Source organism: Aegilops tauschii, chromosome 2, assembly GCF_002575655.3.
Source record: "Aegilops tauschii subsp. strangulata cultivar AL8/78 chromosome 2, Aet v6.0, whole genome shotgun sequence".
Taxonomy (NCBI): Eukaryota; Viridiplantae; Streptophyta; class Magnoliopsida; order Poales; family Poaceae; genus Aegilops; species Aegilops tauschii.
The window spans coordinates 82204593-82216587 of NC_053036.3; positions in this window are offsets into that span (position 1 = coordinate 82204593).

The following is an 11995-nucleotide window of genomic DNA, read 5'->3' on the forward strand; positions in this document are numbered from 1 at the left end:
ATACGACGCAGAACACCCATACTATGCCCATGTGATGGTTAGTGCTATTAGGCCAGAGGCCCCTCGGATCAAATATCCAAATCATAGTGGATTAGGAACGCACGGTAACAAGCAGAGACTCACGAAAGATGTAACCCCGTTGCCCCGTCTCGAGGACTTGTGGCAAGGGCTAGGAATGCCCGGCCACGCCTCGTAATTATCTCGCGGGCACCCTCCAGGTCAACCCGTCTCCACATCACTCGCGGGTACCCCGGGCGATATCAGGATGATCAAAGGGGGGGCTTGCCTGGAAGCTCCGCTGAAAGGGAAGAAGGGGTCGTCGTCGACGTAGTCGATCACAGTGGCATCAGCAACGGTCTCGGGGTCTACTGGAGAGAAGAGGGGGAAGAAACAGTAAATACATAGCAAGCAAGAGCAGAACAGGACAACAAGCAGAGCTAGACGTGTTCTAACGCGGTGCTACACAATACCGGCGAAGGGGGAAAACATCTGGGAAAGTTTTCCCGGAGTTAGGCATTTTCGGACAGATGAAACGGAGGGGGTACGGTTGCATGTTTGCTATGCTAGTAACGTGTGGCAGACGAACAGACCGCGTATTCGGATTCGTCTCATCGTTCTGAGCAACTTTCATGTATAAAACTTTTTCATCCGAGTTACGGATTATTTTCTATGATTTTTCAAAGTTTTAATAATATTCTGCAATTAATATTAATTCAAAATTAATTATTAAAATGCTAGGGGCACCCAACACAGGGTACACAAAAGTGCACCCAGTGGCTGACAGGTGGGCCAGGGGGTCCCAGTTGACCAGTCAACGTTTGACTGGTCAACAGGGGGTGGAGCCCTCTATCATTGACTGTTCTAACTAACTATAGATTTAACTAACTAATATAGTTCATTAGGTTAATTAAGATTAATTAAGTTAATTAAGCATTTAACAAATTAATTAATTATTTTTATAAATATAATTTTTAACATTTCTTCTTTTTTAACAGCAAAGGGGCGTGGGGCCCACTGGACAGTGGCATGGGGCTTTAGTGGGGCGGGCGCAACGGGCGCTGGGCACTCGCCCAGGGGCGCGACAGCGGCCACAGCAGCGGCGACCGGCGCTGGCCGGCGGGCAGGGGCCGCGAGAGGGGTCGGCGAGCGTGGACGACGGCAAGCGAGAGGGGCCGCGGGGCGCAGCCGAAGCGGGAGGTCGGGGGCTGGGCGGCGAGCGACGCGCGTAGTGCGCGTGCATGCAGCGGCGCGGGCTGCTAGCACGGCGAGGCGGAGGCGGCAGGACGCGCGTGGGGGGGGGGGGTTAGGCAGAGCCGGGAGCAGCAACGCGGCTTGCCGCGGCCCTACGGCGAGCAGCAGCAGCGCTGCAACGGCAGCAGGAGTAGAGCAGGCACGGCGCAGGCGCGTAGCAGGGAGCGGCGGATGCAGAGGCGTGCAGCAGCGGGGGTGCGGGGCAGTAGCTGCGGCGAGCGTGCGCAGGCACCGTGCGGGACCGAGGAGAGGGCGGCCGGCGCGAGCAGGAGCAGCGGCGGTCGGGGCAGTGGATAAGGGGCATGGGGAGCACGGGCGGAACCACGGCGACCGCGAGCTGCGGTGGCTCTAGGAGCGGGGTGATAACGGCCTACGACGGCGTTCCGAGGGGGGAGGAGAGAGAGGGAGTTGCGCTCACGACCAGGCGCAAGGAGGTCCGTCGAGTGGCTTAGGAGCAGCAGAGGTGGTCGGCATCGACGGTGATGCAGAAGACGGGACCGGCTCGATCCGCGCGCTGTGGCATCGCCCGGTCGAGTTTGCAGTCGAGGACGAGGTAGCGGAGGCCGACGAAGCTTTAGGACAGGTCGGGGGCGCCTGGGGACGGTGGGGCTGCGGTGGTGGTGCGACGACGATGACGACAGCGCATCGGTGAGGTGGAGGGAAGGAGATCCGGTGGGGAGAGCGAGGGACACGTGAGGGATGGAGAGGGGATAAGGGTTCCACGGGGGAGAGGAGGGGGCGCCAGGGAGGGTCTTATCCCCTCCCGCGTCGCTGTCGGCGAGGGGGTTCGGCGGCGATCGTGCCCCTGTGGCGATGCGGTCGCGGGAACAGGACGACCGGGTGGGGAGCTGGGCCTGGCCGGCTGGGCCTATCTCTATGGCCTTAGGCCCAGGGGCAGGGGGGTTCCTTTTTCCTTTTGCTTCTTTTCTTTTTCCATTTTCTTTTAGCTAGCAAATGTATTTTGTACAATGTGGGAGTTGGCCAGATAAATACCTTGCATTTACTAGCACTGCCACAAAAAGTTTGGGAGGCTTTCGAGTTTCTTTGAAATTTTCATAAATGGAAAGGCATTTAAATGATTGTTGAAGCCACTTTTATATTCACAAAAGGGGATTTAAACACTTTACAAAAGTGTTGGGTCACCACCATAATTAGTTATGGAATATTTGCCACAATTTGAACATATTATTTTGCATGTTTGAGAAACTTGAATTTTGGACTTTAATTTGAATTTGAGTTTGAACTAAGATTTGGATCAAGCGAGGATTAGCAACAGTAATGTGATGACATGGAACCATTAGCGGGGGATTACTGTAGCTTAATTATCCGGGCGTCACAGGAGTCCAAAAGAGGATAAGGCATCGCAGAGGATAAGACGCGTGTAGCGGGCAGGCGACGCGACCGACCGAAAGTTTGGCCGGCGCGCCGCACACCCGCATTTACCTTCTCAAAATTGGAGAATTTGGAAGGAACGTAAACGGAACAACAAAGTGTTCAAGAACAAACATAACACTGCTGAGCGCATTTTTTTACAGATCAAATCCAATGCTTTGCTTTCTTCTGGGCCAAGGCTGGTGCGAAGTATTTTTTATTGGATTTCAATATAAATCTGAGGTGACGCGCTCAGATACGTTGGATCCCGATCCAACGCATGTCAATTAGTCACTGCCGCGTGACTTTTTTTTTATTTTTTACACTGCATGGTAATTTTCGCTATAGAGCATGGCAAACTCTTATACACAAACATGGCAATTTTACTTGTTTTTGCATGGTAAATCTAATTGTCAGTTTTTAGCACATTTCCATTTGTTCCTTCAGGAAAAGAGCTAAGCCCGTCCTCTGGATCATACAATGCACACAACCATTTAATTAAACAAAAAATCCAAGCAACTGAGTACCTAAACGTATATAGCCAAAGACGACCAAACCGGTCAGAAACAAGATTATATATCTCATCGTAATCTGCTATTGGCATGCCAACCAAGCTGGTTGAACAAATGTCGTGCAACTGTTTCCGGATGGCAGCACCCAAAGCTTATAAGCCCCCGCATGAATACGGATCAGCGGGGTGGGGTTGGGAGAGGGGGACAGTCAGCAGTGGCATGCAACTGCCGTCGACCTCCACCGTGGCCTCCCTAGACCCACTCCTTAAGACGACATCGTCCCTGATCACTAGCATAGTGAACTCCTAAGTGTTACCGGTCTTCGCTCCAATGGATTTTTGTTGGATTAACTGTTTTCTTGCTTATATATATTTGTTGGGTTATCTGTTGCTTATAGAAATTTGTTTAGTCAAAATATTCTTATGGTGTTGCACTCATCTATAGACCAATGATGGATTGGTATTTTTACCTATAGATAACATGCCGATTGTAAGGGCATATTTATCCCTAAATGGTTTTGGGGATTGATGACAATGCATTTACGGACTAATCGTGTGCATTGAGCATTTCAGATATCTCAGGTTTAGGCACAAGATGATTCGGTGCCCCTCGGAGTCTAGTGAACACGGAGTTTTCCCAACGTTTCTTTTTGGTGGGTTTGAGTCGTAGGAAAGCCGTATTATTAAGAGGGGGTCCGCTTTGAAAGGTTTGGGTGGAATCATCACGTACATGTCTGTTCCTTTTGCACCACCTTTCCTTTGGCTCTTTCGAGCATCCTTCGTTTATCCGTGTCTATGCAAAATGAAGGATTCCTAGTGTTGGTTGTGCTGGGGCATGCGGTACTACTGCTCATGGGAGCGGTAGTACCGCAGAGCCCCACGGTAGTACCGGCCAGGGACGTGGTAGTACCGCAGGCACTCGCGGTAGTACCGCTCCCAGGGCGCGGTAGTACCGTGGCCTCGGGCCAGGCACAACTGCACGAGCGGAAGTAGGGGCGGATGTAATTTTTTACATCCACGCCCTACGTGGTAGTACCGCTCCATGTGTGCGGTAGTACCGCGTCGGATTTTTGCACAGATCAAACTCAGCGGAAGTAGCCACGGATGTATTTTTATATGTCCATGCCTTCCCAGCCTAGACAAACCCTGCCTTGCGGTAGTACCGCAAGGGGGAGCGGTAGTACCGCTCCGGCGGTTCTACCTCTTTCTGCTTCAACGCAACAGGGCTGGTCTAGCTCCTGCCGCGCCAGTGGTAGTACCGTAGAGCCCCGCGGTAGTATCGCAGGCCCTTCCGGTAGTACCGCTTGTCTGGTGCGGTAGTACCGCTCATCGCAGGCTGAGTAAGTTGATAACGGTTGGATTTGTTCTATCACTATATAAGGGGAGTCTTCTTCTCCGAGTTGACTACCTCTTCCATCCCTAAGCTCCATTGTTGCTCTAAGCTCCATTTTCGCCCGATCTCTCTCCCTAGCCAATCAAACTTGTTGATTTCCTAGGGATTGGTTGAGAAGGCCCCGATCTACACTTCCACCAAGAGAAATTTGATTCCCCCCACTAATCCCTTGCAGATCTTGTTACTCTTGGGTGTTTGAGCACCCTACACGGTTGAGGTCACCGCGGAGCCATATTCCATTGTGGTGAAGCTTCGTGGTGTCGTTGGGAGCCTCCAATTAAGTTGTGGAGATTGCCCCAACCTTGTTTGTAAAGGTTTGGTCGCCGCCTCCAAGGGCACCAATAGTGGAATCATGGCATCTCGCATTGTGTGAGGGCGTGAGGAGAACACGGTGGCCCTAGTGGCTTCTTGGGGAGCATTGTGGCTCCACACCGCTCCAACGGAGACGTACTTCCCTTCAAAGGGAAGGAACTTCGGTAACACATCCTCGTATTCACCGGCTCCACTCTTGGTTATCTCGTACCTTTACTTGTGCAAGCTTATATTGTGTTGCATCTCTTGCTTGCTTGTGCGCTTGTTGTTATTGCGTCATATAGGTTGCTCACCTAGTTGCATATCTAGACAACCTACTTTGATGCCAAGTTTAAATTGGTAAAGAAAAGCTAAAAATTGTTAGTTGCCTATTCACCCCCCCCCCTCTAGTCAACTATATCGATATATCCTTTCAATTGGTATTAGAGCCTCACCTCTTTATTAAGGATTTTGCCGTCCGAAGAGTATGGTTGACACCGTAGACGGTGAGGAGGAGCACCCCGGTGTGATTCCGTCCTCGTCTATGGCCGATGGGGTAACCTCGGTCTCACGTGAGGAGTTCAATGTGGCTTTGGACACATTGAAGACCTCCATCACGACCGAAGTCAAAGGCATGCTTAAGAACTTTCTTGATGGTCTTAAATTATCCTCCGCACCGTTGGAAGTGGTCGATCCCACTAACAAGGTGACGGATGCTAAGTCCGACAAGGGAGAAGCTACTAGTGATAAAGTTCCTTTGTCTAGTGGTAAAAGTGGAAACGACATCTATGCCCATGTTGAACCACCTCTTACTTGTGGAGGACCGGTTCCCTCCACTCATTTAAATCATGCGGGGTCTCCTCCTAAGATTGTGAAAAATGAGGATTTTGACGCTTGGGTCTATCTCTTTAAACGTCATTTAAATCATGTTAATACTAATCTTTGGAGAATCATTGAGCAAGGTTTCTATCCCCATGACCCAAGCAACTTCACCCCTAGAGAAGCCGCGGATCATCAATTCAACGAGAATGCTCTCTTCATCATCCAAGATGCAATTCCATCCGAATATATTGCACATCTCCGACCTTTCACCGTGGCCAAGGAAGCATGGCACCATGTTGTTTCCCTTTACAAGGGAACCGCAAGCATTCAACGCTCCAACTATGAAGTGGTGCAAGATGAAGCCGATGAGTTTGCAATGAATGAAGATGAAGAACCTCGTGAGCTTTACCGGAGATTAACCACTCTCGCGGTCTCACCCCGAGATCATGGGAGCAAGGATACGGATGACAATTGGATCAAGCGCAAGTTCCTCAAGGCCATGATGCCTTACCACAAGGCCATGTCCTCCATCATCCGTCAAAGGCCGGACTTCCACACCTTGTCCTCAAGTGAAGTGTTGGATGAGTTTGTGGCAATGAGGATCTTGGACAAGGCCGCCGACAATGCGGTGTTGCGTTCTCAAAGAGCAAAGAAGCCCAACCTTGCTTTGAAGGCCAAGGCGAGTGTGGAAGAAGAGGATGAAGAGGAAGAAGAGGAGAGCAACCCCGAAGATACAAAGTATGCTTAACATGAGCACATGGCTCTCGCTTCAAGGCAATTTTGGAGCAAGAAGAACACAAGGCCCAACTTCAATAAGAACAACTCAAGTGGCACGAAGGGCAAGCAATGTGTGAGGACTTGCTATAATTGTGGCAATGTGAGCCACTTTGTTGCGGAATGCCCATATGAGTAGAGGGAAGACAATGGTGGCAAGCTCATCCGAAAAGACAAGGCCAAGTCCTTTCCCAACAAGAGCAACTTCACCAAGAAGACTCCTCCCAAGGGGTTGGTGGCACAAGAAGAGTACAATGAGGATGATGATGATGAAGACGGTGAGTCAGTTGCCATGGCCTCCGTTGCCATTGCAACAACTCCACGGGTGTCCCTCTTCAACTCACCTAATGAGAACATCACCGCCAAGTGCCTCATGGCTAAAGCCACCAACAAGGTAACCCCCAACATCAAAACTACCATCATAACTAATCCTTCTTTGACGGATTGCATTGATGAAAGTGAGGGGTCCAATGAGGAGGAAAATGGATTTGAGTCTTTTATGAGTAAGCTCAAGGGTAAATCCAAGAAGCACTTTGTTGATCTCTTGGAACAACTTGGTGAAGCCAATGACATGATCGAGGCTCACGAAGAAACCATCTCTAAGATGGAGGGTCATAGTCGTGACTATGCCAATGAGATATCGGATCTCTCCAATGTGCTTGAGGAAGAGCGCGGTCATCGTTTGGCTCCTGAGGAGTCACACAACGATGACCATGCTAAATTGAAGAAAGATCTTGATCATGCTCTTGTTGTATCTTGTGTGCTAAATTCCGAGAAGGCCAAACTTGGGGTTGATCTTGCTAGACTCAAAGAGGAGTTTGATATATATACCTTACAAGGCTCACAAGGTCTTGAAGGGTACTCATGCTAGCATTAAAGAGTCTCATGATCAACTCCAAGTGAAGCTAACCAAGGAGAAAGCCACTTTTTCTCATATGGTTTTAATTGATAATGCAAATTCTACTAACCCTTGTTGTGAGCATGTGCATCTTGTTGAGGAGAATGCAAAGTTGAAGGAGCAACTTGAGAAAGGCATTGTGTCTTGCATACAAGGTGAGAATAACCTCAATAACCTTTTGAGCAATCAAAAGGAAGTTGTGGCCAAGGAGGGAATTGGGTTCGCACCCAATTCCAAGAACAAGAAGGAGAATGACAAGGCCAAATGACCTCCTCCTCTCAAGCAAACCTTTGTGAAGGAGGGAGAGGGTGTTTTCAAGGAGAAGAAGAACAATGTGAAGGGTGGTGGTGTCAAGAAGGGCAATGCCACTCCTTCCAACAAAGTCGGCGACTTTAACCCTTCTTATGTGTTGTGTCGTGCTAGTGATGGGCATGTCTATGATAAATTTGTTGGTTCTCCTTATGAGTACATTGAATGGTCTATTTGGGTTCCTAAGACTCTTGTTACTAACATCAAAGGACCCATTACAAAATGGGTACCTAAAACCAAGCATTGATCTCTTGTAGGTGTTTGCTTCCGGTGGGGGATCATGGTTGCTCGATGGTGGAGCCACAAATCATATAACCAGAAGCAAGGACTTGGTGGTGGACGTGCACAAGATTCCATCTATGCCCACCAATGTCGAGTGGGGTGATGCCTCATCTTCTAAGGTATTGGGTCTTGGCAAGGTAGTCATTTCTCATGATCTCACGATCGATAAAGTCATGCTTGTTGAGTCCCTTGCATACAATTTACTTTCCATTCGTCAACTTGCACTCATGGGCTTTGCTACTTTCTTTGATATTGATACCGTGGCCCTCTTGTGGAGCAAGACTCTTAAATTAGCCTTTGTTGGGCATGTCGAGAACGGTCTCTATGTGATTAACTTTTTGGAGCGACCCACTAAGATCGCGACATGCCTAATGGCTAAAGTTAACATGGGATGGCTTTGGCATCGCCGTTTAGCCCATGTCAATATGAGATCTTTGAAAAGTCTTCTCAAGGGGGACCATGTCCGTGGACTAACAAATGTTAGTTTCGCCAAAGATCATGCTTGCAGTGCTTGTATTGAAGGAAAGTTACATGAGAAGGCTCACCCTCCCACGACTATCATTTATTCAAAGAGGCCTTTGGAGCTCCTTCACTTGGATCTATTTGGGCCTCCATCCTTTGATAGTCTTGGGGGTAGAAAGTATTGCTTGGTGATTGTGGATGATTATTCAAGATACACTTGGGTGTACTCCTTCAAGAGGAAGAGTGAGACCCAACAAACCGTCATTGACTTTGCAAATGAAGCTCAACGCCAACACGATGCAAAGATCTTGACGATAAGAAGTGACAATGGCACCGAGTTCAAGAACTACACCTTGGATGAGTTTCTTAGTGATGAGGGGACCAAGCATCAATATTCTGCACCTTACACCCCTTAACAAAATGGTGTAGCGGGGAGGAAGAACCGGACGTTGATGGATGCGGCAAGGACCATGATGGCGGAGTTCAAGTCTCCATACAACTTTTGGGTCAAAGCCATCAACACCGCATGTCATGCATCCAATCGGCTCTATCTCCACAAAGGCTTGAACAAAACTCCATATGAGATACTCACCGGTAACAAGCCCAACCTCAAGTACTTTCGGGTGTTCGGGTGTAAGTGTTTCATTCTCAAGAAAGGTGTTCGTTTGTCTAAATTTGAGGCTAGATCTCATGAGGGCATATTTGTTGGTTATGCTACAAACTCTCATGCTTATCGGGTCCTCAATAAGTCCACGGGACTTATGGAGGAGACGTGTAACGTGGAGTTTGATGAGAATAACGGCTCCCTAGTGGAGCAAAGTGGTACTTGTGATGTAGGTGATGAAATTCCTCCCCAAGCCATAAGAAGAATGGGTGTTGGTTTTATCCTACCCATTGAGGAACCCCTTGTGGCCGAAGGAGAAGGACAACGTTCCGCTCAAGTGGAACCATCACCAACCCAAGACCCACACGCTTCCGAAGAACAAAGTGAAGGCCCTCAACCTCATGAACAAGATCAACCTCAAGATGGTGTTGAACTACCAAGTGATGCCCAAGGTCAAGTTCTCACCTCCGAGCAAGTTCAAGATCAAGAGCAAGCTCAAGATCAAGAACAAGCTCAGGATGACGCTCAAGATGATCAAGTTACCGCTCCTCAACTCACTCCTGAGGAGGAATTGGAGCGTTGTGCCGCCAAGATTGCTTCCAAGCTCACTACCAAGGGTCATCTCATGACGAATGTGCTTGGAAGCATACGAAAGGGGGTAAGCACTCGTAGACAATTAGCAAACTATTGTGAACATCACGTGTTTGTTTCTTGTGTTGAACACCAAAAGGTCTATGAGGCGCTCGAGGATCCGGATTGGCTTAATGCCATGCATGAAGAATTCAACAACTTCGAGCACAACAAGGTGTGGAGATTGGTGCCAAGGCCAACAAGGAATCATAATGTCATTGGAACCAAGTGGATATTCAAGAACAAGCAAGATGCTCATGGGATTATCGTTCACAACAAGGCTCAGTTGGTAGCACAAGGCTACTCCCAAGTCGAGGGTATCGACTACGGTGAAACCTTTGCTCGTGTTGCTCGCCTTGAATCTATTCGTTTGTTGATTGCTTATGCTTCTCATCATAACTTTAAGTTGCAACAAATGGATGTGAAGAGTGCTTTTCTTAATGGTCCTATTAATGAGTTGGTGTATGTCAAACAACCCCCCGGGTTCAAGGATCCCTATTTCCCCGATCATGTGTACCAACTCGATAAGGCACTCTATGGCCTTAAACAAGCCCCACGTGCGTGGTATGACCACCTTACCGAGTTGTTGCAAGATCGTGGGTTTGAAATTGGGAAAATTGACCCCACTATTTTTACTAAGAAGGTCAATGGGGAGTTGTTTGTGTGCCAACTATATGTTGATGATATTATCTTTGGTTCCCCTAACAAATCTTTCAATGAGGAATTTTCCGCTCTCATGACCTCAAAGTTCAAGATGTCCATGATGGGAGAGTTGAAGTTCTTTCTCGGGTTCGAAGTCAAGCAAAGAAGAGAAGGACATTCATCAACCAAGCCAAATACACTCAAGACATGCTCAAGAGATTCAAGCTAAGTGATGTCAAGCCGGCTTCCACTCCAATGCCCGTCAAGTGCCAACTTGACATAGATCCCAATGGTAAAGCGGTGGATCAAATAAAGGTATATCGCTCCATGATTGGCTCCTTGCTTTACCTTTGTGCATCTAGACCGGATATCATGTTGAGTGTGGGAATTTGTGCACGGTTTCAAGCCGCACCTAAGGAAAGCCACTTTGTGGCGGTCAAGCGAATCTTTCGATATTTGGCTCATACCCCAAACTTTGGCTTATGGTACCCAAGAGGAGCTAACTTCAACCTTGTGGGCTATTCAGACTCCGATTGGGCGGGAGACAAAGTGGATGGAAGTCAACTTCCGAAGGGTGCTAATTTCTTGGTTGCTCTTTGGTGAGTTGGTCTTCTAAGAAGCAAAGTTGTGTGTCTCTCTCGTCCACCGAAGCGGAGTATGTGGCGGTCGGTAGCTGTTGTGCACAACTTCTTTGGATGAGGCAAACTTTAAAGGATTACGGTGTCATTTGTGACAAAGTGCATCTTTGGTGTGACAATGAAAGTGCCATCAAGATTTCTCTCAACCCGGTGCAACACTTCAAGACGAAGCATATTGAGATTCGGTATCACTTCATCCGGGATCACATTAGGCGAGGGGAGATCGAGCTCAACTATGTCAACACTCATGATAACCTTGCAGATATCTTCACGAAGCCCTTGGATGAAGCAAGATTTCGCGAGTTAAGGCATGAGCTAAATATCATTGATTCGAGCAATGTGGTTTGAACCCTTGCACACCCCGCCATACTCATCTTGATGTCTTGCTTAGGTGTAGGCATGGACATAGGGGGGTGTTGTTCTCTCAATGAGCTCTCCCTCCCCCATTATGCATAAATTGATCAACTCTTTCACATTAGCCTTTTTTATGGTACTTGTGCTTCAAAGACGAGTTTTGGTCATGGGCCCAAGGATAATTCTTCGCGGTGCCATACCAATTGATTCAAACAAAGGTGGCTCCGGCCACTGCCCTCTCTTTGGAGAGGTGTGTTTTGTGTTTGGTCCTTGTTGTCTTTTGCCTTCTTCTTTGTGCCATGCGTGTGTCTGAGTTGCCTCGTGTGTGTGTGTGTTTGCGTGTCCGATTGCTTGAAGGCTGCTATGCAAAGACCATGTTTTTCTCTGTGTCGAAACATGCACTTTCTTGGGTCTACGGTACTACCGTGGGTAGCCACGGTACTACCGCAGGAGATGAGCATGGTACTACCGCAACCAGCATGACAGTAAATTTTTTACTACCGCTGGTTGAGTGGTACTATCACCCTGCGTGCGGTACTCCTGCCCGGACGGTACTATCGTGATGACCCGCGGTACTACCGCGCCGTCGCGAGCGGGCGGGGTTAAGAGCGGGCAGGGGGAGTTCCAACTCCCCCATACCCATTCAACGTCGTTTCCCCACTTCGTCTCTCTCTCTCTCCTGCCCAAGAACGGTGCCGGAGGACCTCGCCAGATCTCCGTCTCCGGCCGCTCTCCTCGCATTCCGACCGGTGGGATCGATCCC